The sequence below is a fragment of the Chenopodium album genome, chromosome 11 (genome assembly GCF_948465745.1).
Source record: "Chenopodium album chromosome 11, dcCheAlbu1.1, whole genome shotgun sequence".
NCBI lineage: Eukaryota > Viridiplantae > Streptophyta > Magnoliopsida > Caryophyllales > Amaranthaceae > Chenopodium > Chenopodium album.
In genome coordinates, this window is record NC_137844.1 from 37,571,642 (window position 1) to 37,591,031 (window position 19,390).

Sequence of the window (19,390 nt, forward strand, 5' to 3'; positions counted from 1 at the left end):
AAGAGCTTGTTAGAATAATAGAATTGTAACTGAAATACAAAAGAAGCCCTCAAAATATGCCTACCTAACTTGAACCTATTTAGTGCCATATATAATTACAAAATATGCTACCTAGCTTGAACCTTCTTTAGAAGCATGTCAAATAATATAATAACTTACTAACTACACATGCATGTACAAAAAGTCATGTTAATCAACTATAGTGTTGATCATCCATCAGTTGGGGAAGATGTAGATGTAGGAGTGACTGAGATTTTGTTGTTTTGTAAAAGCATTTGCACTTGCTGTTCAAGGGCCTTCAAAATGTTTTGAGTATCCGCAAGACTTTTTTGAGTTTCGACTAAGCTCTCTTTTGTTGCATCAAGCTCTTTCTTTTGTTCTGCATTCTCCGTAACGAGGTCGATAAACTTGTTCTCCAACTCCATTGCATGCTGCATTCTTGATTTCTTTACCCTCTTTACTTCAGTTCCTGGTCTTTCATAGTATGAGTCAGCAGCTGCTCCCAAACCAAATAATCTTCCCTTCTCATTCCACCCACCTGTAGCCTCAAGGAACAACTCGTCTTCTGTTTTTTTATTCTCACTTTCACATTCAAGGTTGGCAACTTTTTTACTTGAAAATTCATTCTGGAAAAATAAAGAAAAACAAAACTTACATGAACTTCAGATATACAACTGACATAGTGAATAAGAGGTTAAAGTAGCCTCATTAAGTAATGACCACAAATTTGGGCAGCACCTCCCCTAAAAATGAAGCTAATTTTCTATCACCTGAATGTTAACCTATTTTAAATCATTCCAAGCAAAAAAATATTCATCAAGCTAATTTCCCATAATATGTTCTGTACATTACATAGAAAGTAAATGCATGGATAAGGCAATATCCATCAATCCAATTTTCTATAACTTGTTTTCATTTTAACCTGTTTCAAAATTAATCATATCAAGCAATCAAGCATTAAAAAAAAAATTAATAAGTACTTACAATGTAAATCCATGAATATGAAAATATTCATCATGCTTGGTTCTCGGATACACAAGACATCAAATAAAGCTTGGTTTTAAGATGCTAAAATTTATTAGTTAGGAGTAGAGAACAATACTCACCCACACCAGTTCTGCCTTGGCATTAACAAATTGACCTCCGCTATCAGCATGACATTCGTAATAAAGTTCGGCAGCAGTTGGCTTATGTTTCAGTTTCTTTTCCTGTTCATATATTAACACCAACATTAGCATTAGCATTGCATATATAACTAATAAGGAGATATAAAATCAGATGTATATAGATCTTATCTTATCTTAACATGATGTTTTAACAATTCAAATTATAATTTCAGGCATGGAAATCAGTACTAATTTCAGCCTCACTTCTTCAGTAGATATAGATCCTTGTCGATGGTGTATTTTTTGGTTTCCGATGCCCATTCGATTTTTTGAACATTGCTTTGACTTCTCTTGGAAATCTTCTTTAGATCTCATTTGAATCATTTGCTCCCTTATCGTAGGAGGGCACCATTGTGCATTATAGTCAGGTTCTGTGCAAATCTTTGACACCATATCAGTAATACGCCTACTGCATTTTGATTTCCAGCCCTTCTTAACTTGCACAGCTATTGATGGATCCCATGAGAACTCTTGCTACAGTTAAATAAGCAAGATCAACCAAAGGTAATTTAAATTACAATTATTGATTGCAGCTTCCAAATGACAAAGTAAGCAAAAAGAAACTAGGACAAAAACCTTATAAAAGACAAACCTTGAAAGCATTCCACCATCTCTGTTGTACATCTAGTGGAGTCATACCCCAATTGCAATATGGTCCCTTAAAGTATGCCTTATATGATGTCTCAGATACTTTATCAACCACATCACGATGGGTAAACCTATTTAAAGTTGAATATTAAAATAATCTCATTGAAAGTAAAATAAAATAAATTAAGTGTATAGAACTTTGTTTGTTATAAGTATATGCAACTCACCATAATCCATTAGGATGCAACACTAAATCAACCTTTTCCGGATTACCTGTCTCATCAGATACATTTGTATTACTATTATTATGCAGTGAATCAACTTGGTCTATCTGAGGCTCCTGGTGAGTTGTTGTCTGAGTCATAGAATTAGGTACCTCAGCCTGGTTAAGTACGACATTTGATACATTGTTCATGGGTGCTTGCGTGGCTGCTCCAACGTTAGACATTTGATTTTGTGTGCTGGTAGTTGTGTGGGGCTGGGTATTTGAAATCAGAGTGGGTATACTATTAACAGGCATCTCATGACTCAACTCTTCAGCCATAGTGTAGGGAGTTGCTATCCCTGTATTACGATAGCCTGGAGGTCGAATGATTGCACCTCTTCCGTTCAAACCACCTCCACGTCTATAAGCCATCTACACATTTAATATAGAAACAAACATACATAATAACATCTCATTAAAATTATATGTAATATGCAAGAAAAAAAACATATATGATAATAATCCAACTAGATATCAATGGACTCAAGATTAAGTTTAAATTAATAAGCATATTAGACAACAAGTTAAATTAAAATCAGATAGTTTAAATTTCTGGTTTGTCATTAGTTTAATTTTCAACATCTTTATCTTCATCATTTTCTCCATCAGTAAATTCTTCTTCCTCTTCTTCTTCTTCTTCTTCCTTTTCTTCCTCCTCCTCCTCTTCTTCTTCTTCATATTCCTCTTCTTCTCCTTCTTGCTGCTCAACCTCATCAATCTCATCTTGCTCAACTTCACAAAGTGATGGAGGATTATGAATGTCCAGCTCTTGAAATGCCAACTCATCTAATGGGGCATCAATGATTCCTCTAGGTTTGACATTAAAGACATGTAGCCATGGATTCCTCTCTTTTTTCATAGTTAGATTTGGTGCAAAATACACTTGATCCACCTGATAAGCCAACACAAATGGATCATACTTTGGGTACTTTTTCAGGTGATTGACCTCTACAATTTTATATTTTTCATGCACCCGAGTACCTTGTCTAGGATCAACCCAATCACATTTGAACAAAACTGTTTTATAACTCCTTTTAGCACCAACGTAAACTACTTCAATTATTTCTTGAAGAGTCCCAAAATAATCATTCCCCTCCACACTTTTCACACAAACACCAAAGTTTGCGATTGATTTATCCTTACCATAGTTGAATGTGTGAAATTGGTAGCCATTAATGTGGTACTTATCAAATTTTCGTACCCTTGTCGATGGACCGATTGCTAATGAATAAATGATGTCATCATTTGTGCCCATATCCAATACCTAAAACATAAACACAGTATGAAATTATTCATTTAAATAACCAATAAATATTTTATCTTAATACATGATTTTATTGACTTACATGTTCTTTGAACCAATCTGAAAATTGTTGATCATAATTGGTCCAAACATCTTCTACATGTAAGCAACCATAAGTTCTCATCACATTCTCTTCAAACAAACTATAAAATTTCTTGTATTAGTTAATAAAAGTAAGAATATAATCTAAGGCTCAGATACCTAACTAAAATTAAAGCCATACCTTTCAAAATTAGAGAGCAGCTCACAATTGCCAAGGACATAACGATGGGCAACATTGTAGTCCTATTCTGTAAGATAACCAAATTGACCTTCTGATGGACTATAACCAGTGTTACAGTTAAAAACTTCAGGTAGATCTTTACCAATAGGTTCCTCATCAACATTAAGATTCAATCCTAGACTGCCCACTTTTGTGTTAACATGATCTTCAAAATAGTGGGAACAAAAGGTAGAGATCTCCTCTAATAAGTAGGCATTACATATAGAAGCCTCAACTCGAGCTTTGTTTCCCACCTTTTTTTTAAGATGGTATAAAAACCTACATAAACCATAACACATAGAAGCCTTGCATTCGTCAATAAATTTAAAATTTGTCGGTGAGACTAGTTTTTTTTTTTTTTAAAAAAAAAGGTTCGATAATTTACCTCTCAAAAGGATACATCCACCTATATTGAACGGGTCCTCCAACTTTTTCTTCGTATGGCAAATGGATAGGAAGATGCTCCATAAAGTTGAAGAAACTTGGAGGAAATATTTTCTCCAACTTACAAAGAATTTCAGGTATATTTTTTTCTAACCGAATCATATCTTCTATTTTTACTGAAGATGAACAAATATCCCTGAAAAATTGGCTCAACTCAGTGAGAGCATTCCACACATTAACAGGCAGCAAGTCCTTGAAAGCAATTGGAAGTAAACGTTGCATAAGGACATGACAATCATGACTTTTCATGCCAAAAAGTTTGTACTCCTTGGTGTCTATGCATCTACTCAAATTAGATGTATATCCATCAGGCAATTTCAACCCTTCCAACCATTCACAAAAAGCCTTTCTCTTCTCTTTAGACAGGACGTACGGAGCAGTTGGCATATTAGTCTCATCAATAGCATCATCAGGAACTTCTAACTTTCTCCGTTTGCAAAATTTCTTCAAATCTTTCCTAGCTTTCAAGTTATCCTTTGTCTTTTTCTTGTCATTCATCACATTATGAAACACATTATCAAACACATTTTTTTCAATGTGCATGACATCAAGATTGTGGCGAATTAAAAGTTTGCTCCAATATGGGAGTTGCCAAAAAATACTTTGTTTATTCCAATTATGAGGAACTCCCAAGCCTTTAAGAAGGCTTAAGAATTGAGAATGTTCGCATTCTCCTGTTCTTGGCAGCTTTGAAACACGTTCCCATACTTCTTCACCACTTAATCTTGGTGGGACAGGAGAATACTCAGCTTTATTTTTACGGAAAGCACTTTTATTTCGCCGAAAAGGATGATCTTCTGGTAGGAATGGGCGATGGCAATCAAACCAGGTTTGCTTCTTTCCATTTGTGAGGGTAAAAGCCTTAGTGTGCTCCATGCAATATGGACATGCCAACTTTCCAACAGTACTCCAACCTCCAACCAGACAACATACCATATGCCGGAAAGTCACTAATAGTCCAATGTAACATAGCCCTCATTTGAAAGTTTTGCTTTTTTGAGACATCGTAAGTTGAAACACCTTCCTCCCATAGAAGCTTCAACTCATCGATAAGAGGTTGTAAGAAGATATCTAGATTCCCTTTAGGACTCTTTGGACCTGGAATGATCAAACTTAAGAATGTGAAAGGCTTTTTCATACATAACCATGGTGGCAAGTTATAAGGAGTTAACATAACCGGCCAACATGAATATTGCCGCCCTGACTTTCCAAAAGGAGAAAACCTATCCGTGCAAAGCCCAAGTCGGACATTTCGTGGCTCTGCGGAAAAAGATGGAAAACACTTATCAAAGTGTTTCCATGCTTCACCGTCACAAGGATGAGACATGACACCTTCCACACGAGGATTTTCCGCATGCCATCTCATTTGCTCTGCTGTAGACTTTGTTGCATATAATCTTTGCAATCTCGGAGCAATGGGAAAGTAGAACAACACTTTTCTAGGACTTTTTTTGCTTTTTGATCTCGAAGTCTTGTAGCGATTTACTTTACAAGTCAGACATATTTCAAGATCACTATTCTCCTTCCAAAATAACATACACCCATTAGGACATACATCTTATGGTGAGGTAGCTCTAGCCCATCAAGTAATTTTCGAGTTCTATAAAAGGTCTCGGTCATGTTATTAACTTCTGGACAAATATCATTGATCAACGAAGCAACACAATCGATGGCTTTGTGCGGCATGTTGTACTCGCATTTCAAGTTAGTTATCCTTGCAGCAACGGATAACATAGACAATTTACAGCCGTCATATAAGGGTTTCTCAGCAGCTTTGAGCATGTTAATGAACTTTTTGAACTCGGGAATTGGTTCTTCGACATCAGATGATCCTTCTGATGCATGCTCCCAACTCCAACTGGTAATTAGGTCCAAATGCATCTAAAACCATGCTCTTATATGGGTTTGATACTTCTTCGGTTGAAGCGTAACCACTATGTGGAATGTTAATTTCGAAGTCATCTTCTCCGTGAAAAGTCCATCTGTGGTAATTAGGACAGAACCCATTTTGATAGAGATGGAATTTTACTTCATCGGGATTCATATAAGGAACATTACGACATTTTGCACATGGACACTTCAATAGTCCATCAATCATGACATTGTCTTGCTTACAAGCAAATTCAATAAAAAACTCGACTTTTTTTGCATAGGTAGAACTGAAAAATTTCCCATTAACCCTTTCATACATCCATTCACGATCTACTATTGTCCTCATCATCCTCCCTTTGATCACTATATATAATTGTTTTTTTAGCATTCTTAAATACAATTCTACGTTAATAATCACTATATATATACATATATTTATAAAGAAAAAAAAGCAATACTAAACAAAACAAATAATGCATACATGTTTTACAAATACGTACTAGTTATCTTCATTTAATAGTTCTTAATTACTTAAAAGAGAAAATTTTATAACATTTAGCCCAAACAAACGTCAATTTACCCTTTACTCATTAAATTAGAAACGAAAATATATATGTCTAATAGTGTTCTCATTATGAACAATTCACTAAATTTTCTAATACTAGTGCTCACCCCACAAAATTAAATCATTTAATCAACCCCACAAACTAATTCTATCCCAAAAACACACCAACACCCAAGAAAATTCACCTCCAAAACACAAACAAACAAAAATCCATTAAAACAAAAGAGAAAAGAAATTCACCTTAGCTTGTAAAAGAAAGAACAATTTTATGACGTTTATCACTAGGTAATTTATTCTTTCAGTTTAAATTTTCTAGATCTATTACAAAGACTTCATAATTCAAACAAAAAAATTAAAAGGGGGAAATTAAGCTCGGTAAGACATCAATAAAAAAAAATTCAACAAAAATGTATGTAATACTTGAAAAACAAGATTTACAGTTGTAATTTCTAATTCCCAATCATAAAAATGATAAATAAAAACACAATTTTCAAATTAAATAAAACTCTAGAACAAAATTACATGTATACTTTAAACAAGCTTAAGACTTACCTTCAAGCAGAGATGTCTTCAACCACAAACCACAGCCGAGAACTTCACTGTCGTCGTCGTCGCCGTTGCCGACCACAAACCACAGCAAAGATGGAAAATTTTGGAGTGAAGAGTTTTTGGGGTGAGTTTTTAGGTTTACAGAGAAAAAGAAGGTGAGGCGAAAATTTTAAGGCGGGGTTATTAAAAAGTTCAGCGCCAATGTTTCCAAAAATTGCTGACTTTTGTAAATAAAAAAAAGAAATTTGATTTAAGCGACAGATAGTATAAATCTGTCGCTGCTTTAGCGACGGAAAATTTGAATTTGTCGCTAGACTTATCTACGGAAATTAATTTTCCGTGGGTGACTTGATTTAGCGAAGGATTTTTATTTTCTGTCGCTACATTAGAAACGGAAATAATTCTGTTGCTGAATTTTCGTAGCTAAAATGACTTATTTTTGTAGTGCAGGGTGAAGGTTACACCCCTTCACGATCCACGAGATCGCTAACTCCATAGTGATCCTGAACCATGACTGGATATTCGGGGATAAAGTTACAAATCCAACCTAAAAAAGATTGAACCTACCCTAAAAATAGGCCTCTACTTTATTCTTCTCATATTCATGTGCGCTTTCTGACTAACGTACAATCTATATATTAATCCTAGACCTGTTTAATCTATGTTGGTTGAATATTAATGCACAAATAAATCTATTATTGGCGATCACTTGAATTAAAATCATATTAGCCTAAATAAAATTATTAATTATCTTATTAAGCGTGATTTCAAGTATAAATTCCCTTTAATCTTGCAAGAGAGGGCGTGATCAAGCAATAACAATAATATCAAGCAACATATAAATATTGATACAACAAATCATCATCATCATAATATTCAATCTCATCAAAGCATAATATGATAGCAAGATCCTAGGCATGATACAAACAAGATTAATAACAAATCCTAGCATGTCACTAAACAATAAAGATCAAAGCTTTAGCCCTAACATGATACTAACATGATAGAAGAAAATAGGAAGCAACCTAATCATGATACTAGAAACATACATGATATTAGAAATATTAGTTAATACCCTAAACATGATACTAGGAATCATAAGACATCCTAACATGATACTAGGAATTAAAATAATCTAGGCAAAGGAATAATATAACAATGAAATTACTCACTTTGTTGCCTCGTATTTCTTTCTATCAAAACAGTACACACGTTAGTAACTTCAATGAAAATATTAAATCAAACGATTAATTGAAATAATTGAAATAGGGATTTGGGACCAAACCCTTAGAAATTATCAACCTTTCACGTTTAGGGCGAAGGCAACTTCGAGCTTGCCTAGGTGTGTCTAAGTCTCGTGATGGACGAATGGTGTTTTGAAAAGGCTAGGCTTAGAAATCAAGAGAGATTGAAGAATAAGCTTTAGCTTAAAGAGAGAGAATAGAATAGATGATTGTTGACGCTTGAAAACGGGGAAATACAATCCTATTTATAGAGAAAACATCAGGAAATGATAGAAAAGAGTTAGAATTCGAATCGGAATAAAATTCCTTTTGACTCGGCAAGATAAAAAGTATCGTGGCGCGATAAAAACAGTGTTTTTGCGGATTTTGTTTTTATCATATCTTTTGATCTAGAAGATGAAATAAGTCATACAATATGTTGTTGAAAATCTCTTGAAGTCTAATTCCATACCAATTAGAATCCAATTAAAATATTTTGTAGAATAAATTATATTGCGGAAATAGTGGAAGGGTGTCAATTTTGGATAGAGTTTCATATTTCTTTCATATCTTTTTTGTTATAGCTCGGAATTAATATTATAATATATCATTGGAAAGATAATTTCAAGGGCTATGCAACCATCTAATATTTGGATAAAAATTATGAGGCACTAAAATAATATCTGATCATCTTTGAATTTCTTTCATTTCGAATAGAATTAGGACTTTCAGAAAGAGGGGTTTTATTCAATTTCAAATTCTTTGATCGTATCTTTTTAAAAAGGATAATTAAGATCTTTTAGAAACTTATGGAAGCTTCTAATTAATCCTAATTGGTTTAGAAATATAATTAAGATTAATGGACCCTCCACATGATCATTGGGTCGCACATAAAACTCGTTTTACGCTCAGTTTAGTATTGTGACCATAACTTCCTCGTTATAACTCGGAATTGGGCTTATAATATATCGCTGGAAAGCTCTTTTAAAGCCCTATCCAACTACACAATTATTGGACCCATATCATGGACAACTAAACTGGATTGGACGTTTTTTATAAATAGGGTACGAAAAGAAAGATTTTCAAAAACAGAAAGAAGTATTTTCATTAAAAATAGAGGAATCACGAGACTCTTTCACATTTTGCTTTGTTCGATAATCAATGACGTGAAAGATATTCATCACAGGGTTTGGTTTTTGGGGAGACACAATCAAGTGTCAACAATTATTATAACAATTTTTTTCTAAATCACAGTTTATGATTTTTCATATAAAAAACATCAATAATAGATTACATGTTAAAATTATTGGGAATCGATTTTTCTATGTATAAAATTGGTGTAAAATCAACTTGTTGACTATAAACTGCTTTAAAAATTAGGATTCTTTTTATTTCATGATTATACTTATCATATCATCTCATAAAAAATAAAAAAAAATGTATATTATCACAAACTAATTTAAATTTAAATGAGGAATAAATCTAAATCCACAAACCACTAAGCCAGTAAAATATCTATGTAAATAATCAATACTCCTATACTAAAGTAATCACCGTGCTTATCTACTAATAACACGTGTCATGTTCTCATTAAATATTTTCCTGCCCAAAGTTTTTTTTTTCTTTTTTGTTTTTTCTTTTTTGTTTTTTTTTTTTTTACAGTTTTTTTTTTCTTGGTTATCTTCTAAAATAGTTAGTTATTTTTTAATTTAAATATGAAAGTTGGATATTTATCTTACGCAAAGTTGCATTTAACTATGAAAGTTGGATATGAAAGGTGATAATATTACGTAAAATTGAATTTAAATATGAATGTTGGATAATTATCTCTTAAATAATTAATAAAAATAAAACTTTTTATTTGAGATAAAAATAAAACTTTTTGTTTGAGATAATCTTATGTAAATTATCAGCTCAGATTAAAAAAAAGTTTTTTACACTTTGAAAAATTACGTAATATATGACTTTATACATTTACTCTTCATAAAATCATATTTACGTTCATATCAATCATACATATTTTTCACAAAAATATTCAACTCTTTTCTTCCATCTCATCTCAAATGGCACAAATAAATGATTTCGTTCGAGAAATTAACCCAGCGAAAGAAACATGGAGTATTAGAGTAAAAGTGATTCGTCTTTGGACTACTCCCGATTTCTAGAAACCACAAGATCATTATAGTGTTGAATTGGTTGTCATGGATGTAAAGGTAATACATAAATTATTTAAATTAAAGGTTATATCATTTATTTTTATTCAATTTTGCAATATTTCTTAAACTAATTAATTGAAAATCCTTTTTATTTGGTTGATTTTATAGGGTGATAAAATACAAGCTACTGTGAAAAAAAACTTTGCTACAGAAGTTTGGATGTGCTCTTCATGAAGGAAGAATATATTCAATCTCAAGATTTTGGGTAGGCCAAGCAAATGGAGAATATAGGCCAACTCAACATGCGTACAAAATTAATTTTATTTACACTACTATTCTTGAGGAATTGAATGACATAGATTTTAATGTTGGTGTGTACAATTTTGTGTCCTTTGTTGATATCATTTCAAATCATTTGGATGATAAATATTTAATAGGTATGAATTATTCTTATAGTAGTATTACATATTTAGTTATTAATACTTAAACAAACAATAGTACTCATGTGTATTGGGTAATTTACTTTCAGATGTTATCAGAGAAGTGACAAAAGTGTCTACTTTTGAAACGTGGAAAAGCAATGGAAAGAAGAGGAGGAAAATTGTAATTAATCTAGAGGATTTAGAGTAAGTATCTGCTATTGTATACATATTAAAATTAATGGTTTATAACTAATTAATCTACATGCATGCTAAATATAATGTTACTTTGTAGTAAAAAAAAGTTTGGACTGTACTCTGTGGGATGAATATGCTGATATGATGAAAACCACGAAGGCCAACCAATTATTGTTGTATTGCAATTTGCAAAAATGAAGACTTGGCAAGGTCATAATTTTGTTCATTAACTTTATATAACATGGTTTTTTCCATTCATTATTTCCTATAGAACATGATTTTTTTAAATATTATATACGAAGTATTTAATATTTCTTTGATAATTTTGTAGGAGCCATTGGTGTTCAAAGCACACTTTTTGCAACTAAACTTCTTATTAATGCAAACATTGGAGAAGTTCATGAATTTATTTATTTATTTTTTTTATAAAAAAAAAAGATAAAGTGAGTTATTTATTCACCACAAACTTTTATTTTGCAACTCTAATTTTTAACAACAGAAATTTTGTAATTTTGATTTAAATTCATGTACCATATAGAAGAGGCAATCGAGGAGAAACATCTTCTTTTGCAAGCTTTTCATCACACACAATTGAGGAGGACTTTCTTTGATTAATTGATAGAAAACATGTTGATGAAATTCGAGAATCACAGGAGGCAAGTATATTATATATATGTATATATATTTTTATTAATTTTAATTGAATTATGAAGTTAGTATAATCAAGTATATGTGTGCCTATGCTTATGCAATTGCATAAATTTATTTCTTTTTAGGTAACTACTTGTGTTACATTAGCAACTATTGATTGTATTGAGTCCATATGTTGATGGTGGTACAAAGCATGCAAGAAGGATTTAAAAAAGATTAAGGAAGTCACAGATGAGGGGAAGACGAAGACATGGTGTGACAAGTGCAATGCATATGTGGAAGATGTCAAAGTGAAATATAAATTGCAAATTAGAGTTGTTGACGAGACGGGAAATGCATCATTCATTATGTTTGATCGTGAGGTTACACAAAATTGTAGGGAAATCAGCTGAATCTATACGAGAGCGCCAGGCAAAGGTACTTTCATAATTAATATATTTAACAAAATCAATATTATTTCGTATACACCATGTGTTACTAACAAGAAGTATTGTCTAGGATGGAAATGATGATTGTATCCCCGATGAGTTGAATATAATGGTGGGCAAGAAGTTTTTGTTCAAAGTCAAGGTTTCCGAGTATAACTTGCAGCAACAATGGCCAGTTTACACAGTAACCAAATTGACTGCGAATGAAAAGTTGATTAAGTCATTTATTGGTTCAACTAATACATTTGATGTATGCTATATTTTTTTTCACTATAATGTATCTTTAATTTGATAATATAATTTAATGCTTATTTATTTTTTAATATTCTATAGGATCATCAGGAAATAGGTGAAAGTTCCAAATCTATAGGAACTATGAAAAATATCGGAAAAAGTTCAAAGGTAAAAGCAACTTCATTGATAATAGATGTATTTATTAATAGGAATTCCTTATACTTTCTTAATTTTTTAAAAGGTTGTTCAAGTCACGTGAATAGATATAAATAATCAACTAATAATATTTTCCTTTAATTTTATTGTTTTGTAGCTTAAACGAAGCAAGAATGATAATGATGACTACTCTGAAATTTGTTCGAACAATTGTACAACTCCAATTCAGAAAAGGGTGTTCCGGGATGTAGGGAATACAAATGTGGAAGATCATCTCGCTTCAGCTGAATTGTCTACAAACAAAAGGAGAAGGATGGTTGTGGTGAAAAGAGAAGAATATGAAGATTGAGATTTAGTTCGTCAAATATGTCATGATCGAGAGTTATTGGCATTATCTTAGTAGAATAGGTAATATTCTATCAATAATATTAGGGTGTTTTTGTTTTATTTATTTATTTTGAATAAAAATAACCAGTTCGTTTTGCTTTGAAGTTTTAACAGGATGTTCTTTTTTTTTTATGGAATAAAATTTATTAGAATGTTGTTTTGTCATCATACTACTACTATGCTTATTAAATTTCTTTACTGATTTTACTAAGTCATATAAATAAGTTCAAAAGCCACTATATTTGGATAGCTTTACAAATTATAAGGTTCAAAAGCCACTATGTTTGGATAGCTTTACAAATTATAAGGATAATGCTAACGAACACCCCCAGGGCGTTGAATAAGCATTTAAAATATCACCTAAAGAGGTATTAATCATTTGGGAAAGCATGACAAAATCGCATCGATCGGTATAATTAATGTTAATTTTAATTTAATATAATGATCTTAACCTTATTATATATAAATTTTTGGCATTCCAATTCACTTTAATTAACGTTGAGATATTAGAATGAAGCTACGTAGTTGCAAACCTTTGTGCAACCATATCATATCATATTATATTATCCCAAGTTTTCTGTAAATCTAATTCTAAGTTCAAGTACTCCGTAGTATTTTTTTTTATTCCTCGCATGATCTTAAGTCCATCTGACATAACATTGCCATTCAAATTTCAACGAAGGCAATATCCATTGGTGGTATGTTTTGCAATGACTATTAACAAAGCCCAAGGTCAGTCTCTTTTAAATGTAGGCTTATATCTTCTGAGACCAGTTTTTAGTCATGGTAGGCTTTATGTAGCAATATCAAGGGTTACAAGGAGAAGTGGTTTGAAAATTTTGATATGTGATAAAGAAGGTCGGATTTACAGTACTACAAATAATGTAGTATTCAAAGAAGTATTTCAAAGTTTGGCATAACAAGTACATTACTTCTCATAACTTACAACAAAATATTATTGTAATATGAACTCTCTTTTTTTTTTTATATATATCCTTTTTATTTATTTATTTCAATTTTTTTTTTTTTTTTTTTTTTTTTGTAGGGATATCAGCTATTAAGTACCCGGCCAACTACATGACACCCATTGATAGTGTGACTAATAAATTAAGGATCAATCAATTATTATGATATTTTTATTTTTGTATTTCATTTTATATTATTTTAGTATATTTATTGAGATTCATCTTATGATATATTCACATTAATATTTTTTTTCTAAGTTTTTTTTACTTCCACTTATTATGTTTAGTATGTAACTTTTCTAATAAACGAATATTGCCACTACTGTAAAACCGTGCATGGCACGGGTTTTGAACTAGTTATTACTAAAATAACAATCGTTAATATCATCTTTTTCCCCAAGAATACACATGTCAAATTGTGGAAGAAAATTTTCCCGCCTAACATATATGTGATGTCAGCAATTTTTTTATATTTTTGGTTTTTTGTAAAATTTTGGTCAACTATTTCACTAATATTCCAATTTTCCAAAAAATATGCATGTATAATTTTTTTTCTTTATAATTTGAAATTTAAGTATCTATAATCTACAAGTATAACCCTTCTATAAAAGTCTAGTTCCCAGCACTGTTCAAATAAACAGTATCTATAAGCTACTGTTCAAATGAATAGTACAATGATGCTATATATTGTCCCTGCCTTTAGTGAAATGATGGTTTATGTTGCCCTTCCCGGTTTTCCTCTAAGATGTCGTTTGGTTGCACAAAAGAAATGGGGGAAATAAAAAATTATGGGAATTTAAATATTGGGGTTTTGTTTGGTTGACCACAAAACATAAAATTGTCCCACAAAATATGGGAATTAAATTACCAAGTGTCCCCTTGGTAACTTGAAAATTCCATGATTTGCAAATTCCTAATGAATAACAAACAACTTTCAACAATTCATGGAATTTCTAATGTGGGATGTTAATTCCCATAATTTGTCAATTCCTATGGGAAGTTATTTCCTTTGTCAACCAAACGAACCTTTCATTTTGCTTTGGAAGAATCTCATTCAATCTCTCTCCTCACTCTTCTTCTTCCATCTTTTCCACTCTGCACTCTCATCTCCTTCTCCATATTTTGAGAGCTAATAAAGCTGGCTGCGCGAGCTGTTCTTCAAGAGCAACCAAGAGGTAATCTTTCTTTTTTGGCCTTTTCATTGATTGTTTTTGCTTACTTTTGATCAATCTTGTGTTCATCAATGGTAACAATTTAATTTCGGACAAATTTCTCTGTTTGCTGAATTTGATTTCGGACATCTCATTGATGAATTTGATTTTGGACCTCTCAATTTGATTTTGACCTTATAAAGTGATTGTTACCAATTTCATCTTTGCTTATAATTATTTGTTTTTCGTTCCTTCATTGATTGTTTTCGGACATCTCACTTTGATTTTGATTTATTTTCTATAAGTCTAAAAAATTGATTTTTTTTCCTTCTAATTTCTCTGCTTTTATTTTTTTCTTTTATGTTTGATTTTAGTTGAGATGTTATTCTTGTTTTGGATTAATTTAATTATTGTGATTTGGTAGTGTTATGTTGCGATTTTAATTCTGGAATAAGTATTATTAATTTTCTTAGTTTAATATTGGCCAATTAAAGTAAGCTTTATTAATTGACATTTTTTTTAGGTTTAGCTAAGTGGGTTGTCTTGTGTATAAGCTATTGAAATCAAGAAAAGGTCGGGTAATGACTTTAATTTGTATTATTTCTCCTTCTATTGCTTCTACTCAATAGTCAAATTAACATGAAATACCCTGTATGATGACTGTAACAATAAAGTAGTTGTTCTTAGCATTGCCATGATAGCTATGGGCGAAAAGGGTCTTGACACAACAATTGACTACTTACTGAAATTAATTTACACATGGAAACCAAGCATTAAAAAGATAGGGAACATCACTTTGCATCTTTGTAGGAATTTTTGCCGACAATCTCAAGGAGATGTTGCCCAACATCAATTGATTTGTTGTTGGCTATTGTTATATTAGAGCTGAGGGTGATGGTGATGGTGATGGTGATGGTTTGAATTTTGGGGTGATAGAGGGTGGCTTTAAGATTTTCCTCCTCGCTTATTGATTTATTTGTTTTCGTGATCTTATACTGTTATTTCATAAACGTTAGATCTTTATTTTTGTGATCAAATTTTGCACCATATTTGGGCTTGATAAAGATTCTAGCTAAAGCGAGTGAATTTTGCCTTGGTCATTTTGGCACTGATTTGAATCAAAGATGATGTTGTTCTTTTGAGGGCGTTTGATTATACTAAAGTAATACAAATCATTATAATGTTTTCTTGATAAAATCTAATAATGCATGTTATTTCTTGAACAAATCATTAGGTTATTCCTCTCTTTTAGATAAGGTTGTTAGAGCATTAATTTTGATGAATTTTCAGTGGATAAAACTTACAAATTCTACACCCAACCTCAATAAAATTTAGGTTCTTGATTAAGCAATATGACTAGCACATCTAACCAATTTCAAAGTACACTTAACTTATGATTGTAAATTATTAAATATATTAACCTACAGGAGTCATCTACCTCTGTGATGTGCCTGTACACTCGATCTGTACCGTGCTCTTGGTTGCATGTAATAAGACAAACAACTATTGACTTAAAGGAAGCTACTACTTACCCATATACAATACATGGATTATTTTGTTTTCATTTACATTCAGCTTATTTCTCAACAACTCTTGCTAGATGAAGCATGGAAGAAGTGGGGATAGAGGTGAAACACATAAAGAAAATGAGGAAGAAGAAAGTGAGATGAATAGTTGGGATACAGGTTGGTGTTGATGAGCAGGTTTAGTTTACTCTAATGGTGAAATTGATTTGCCCTTAATTTGCATGCAATTATAGTTAAATTTTGGGGTTTGAGCTCAAAAACAATTATGATTGAGGATAATTGAGTAGCTTTTTTAGCCATACCTGCAACCACCATCTTTGAACAACTCCATGCACATATTGTTTACTTTATTTGTGTTTTCATTTTACTAGCTAAGGTACATTTCTCTCATCATTTTTGTATTGTCTTCTCAGCTTCGTAGGCAACCATCGTGAAATGTGATACTTATGTTGTCCTGAACTATAGACCCAAGTGAGTTGATGAGTTAAGCTGAGAGGCATTTTTGAACCCTTGACAGACTCTATTTTCCAGTTTTCAACTTGATATACTATTCTGTTATTTGTTTGCTTTAATTTAATGTGATGGGCTTATATTACTATCCTTATTTCTTGGTTGTATCTTTATCTTAAGCCTGTGAGTCAAAAGTATATTTTGCTGTTCAATGTCAATTGGCTGCATGCCTTCTCCTTTCATTATGAGTGGCTCAGAGTCCAATAGCTTAACTAATCATCCAAAATAAGAACATTAATGTGCTCTTTTAATTTTTGGCATTTCATATATGTTGATAAATATGCACACTAGGTCAAGATCTCAGTATACTTGATCCTTGATAATTAATTTCTGTTTGACATGACCTCCACTGCAGTCCAACTATTCTCCAAGGAACTTCTTTGGGTGGAACATTACCTGGATGATAATAATATATGGCCATCTATGTACCAGAAGGAGGAGAAGAAATTAATGAATCCACAAAGCACATATCATTTAAGAAGCGGACAATTACTTTCACGGAACCTTTTTACTCTGGATGTGTTAATCTCAAAGCGATTTGTCCAGGCCTCTCTCACTCATCATAGAGTGACATGTAAGCACTGGTACCAGTTTCGAGGATATTAAAGCTGCTCTCAAGCCCCGATGTTATATACCAGCTTGTTTGGCTGTTGGTAGGATTCTGGCCGACAGAGCAAGAGAAGCAGATGTTTACACAACTTTTTACACCCCAAGGGCAATAGACAAATTCGAAGGGAAAATTAGAGCAGTAGTGCAATCTCTCATTGATAATGGCATCGATGTTAAAGTACTAGACTGATTATATAATATGATATTAAATCTTCATGGTTGTTTTGTGACCTAGCCTTGGATTAGCTCATACTCTTAGTCTAAGAAACCACTGCTGCATGTTTGCATTTATAAATAGGTTGGTCGGACTAATTGTATATTATATGTGATTTCATTGGACTGTTGTGATTATAATTCATAACAGTTGGTTTATTTAGTGTGTTTTCTACCAAGTATGGAACTCTTCAGATCGAGAATTTTTCAAACTGTACTCACAGGTTTTGTGGTTTGAACACACACTACTTTTTCATCAACCCTATTCCCAACCCGAATTGGTATAATTTTTTCATATATATGACATATATGTACCAATTGCATGTGTATATAAATTATGAGTCTTGTGACCGACTAAAAATGCTCATGTTATGATAAATTATGAACCGTGGGCTAATTAGTTGAACCATTGAACCATGTAGGTGATCGCTTTGGATTGGTCCATCCCAAATTCAACAGTTGTGGTGTGATTCATGGCTTGAATTGTATAGCACGCGACTATATTTGTAATCTGTTAATTGTTAGGCTTATGTCTCCTTGATTACTTGGAAGTATGTTGACTATGCTGAAGGCTGGCAAAATCACTAGCACGTTTTGTGTTAGGCAGCTAGCTAGTTTGTTAGGCCCTTTTCATATGATCATATACTAGAAGAATGGTTTCAGCGATAAAAAAAACCTTTTCTGGTAAAAATAGTTGGAGAATAATTGTTTGTCACGCAATGCTATGGATGAATTTGTATTCATGTGGATTGAAATCCGTGTCCAATAACTTTGAATTTGAAATTTGTGGCAAAACTTTTTAAAGGTTTAGAGTATAGTACTTAGTCCATAAAATCAACTTTCAAGATTATGCCAAGTGCGTGGCTAAAATTATGAATTATCTTCTATCAAATCAGGCCATATTGGTAATTGGTTCGGGCTATATTAGACTAAGTTTATCAATTATAAAGGATTGTAGTTAACTTTGATGGGTGCATTTGAGCTGTATAACTAGATTAGGTCTCGTGTTATACACGGTAATTCGACTACATTTTATCAATAAAAGAAAAAAAATTGTATTAATAAATGGAAAAATACACTTTAATAATCTCAACTATTGTCGATTTACCTACAATAATCCCAACTAAGGTTTATTTTTAAATAATCATAACTATTAAGTAAGTTTGCCTTCAATAGACCCAAAACTCGGTTACCTACTGAAAAGCTTAATTTTTTTTTTAAATGCCACGTTTCAGCACATGATTGGCTTAATTTAAAAAAAATAGAAAAAATAACAAAAACCATCCCAACCAGAGCAACCACCCCTCCTCCTTCCACCTACCGTGAAACCCACCATGAAATTCTAGGTAAACCCGCAAAACCACCAGCCACCCCAGAACCACCAGTTGACGAGGCCTCCCCACCCCCAAAACCACCAGCCACCCCAAACCACCAAGCGACAGGCCTCCCAACCCCCAAAACCACAAGCCATCGACGTAATAATTTCTCCTCCCGCAGACTCGCATCGCCATCGACGAGTCGACGACCCTCCCAACCCCCAAAACGACCAG

The 19,390-nt window shown here is 32.4% G+C and overlaps 1 long non-coding RNA gene across 1 annotated transcript; it reads left to right on the forward strand.

Moving 5' to 3' along the window:
- The first annotated feature begins 14,766 nt into the window (after window positions 1-14,766).
- Window positions 14,767-18,019, forward strand: LOC145568849 (uncharacterized). The gene is made up of 3 exons (XR_014095983.1): window positions 14,767-15,006; window positions 16,583-16,667; window positions 17,374-18,019. It is a non-coding gene; the product is annotated as an uncharacterized LOC145568849 (long non-coding RNA).
- Window positions 18,020-19,390: the final 1,371 nt, after the last annotated feature.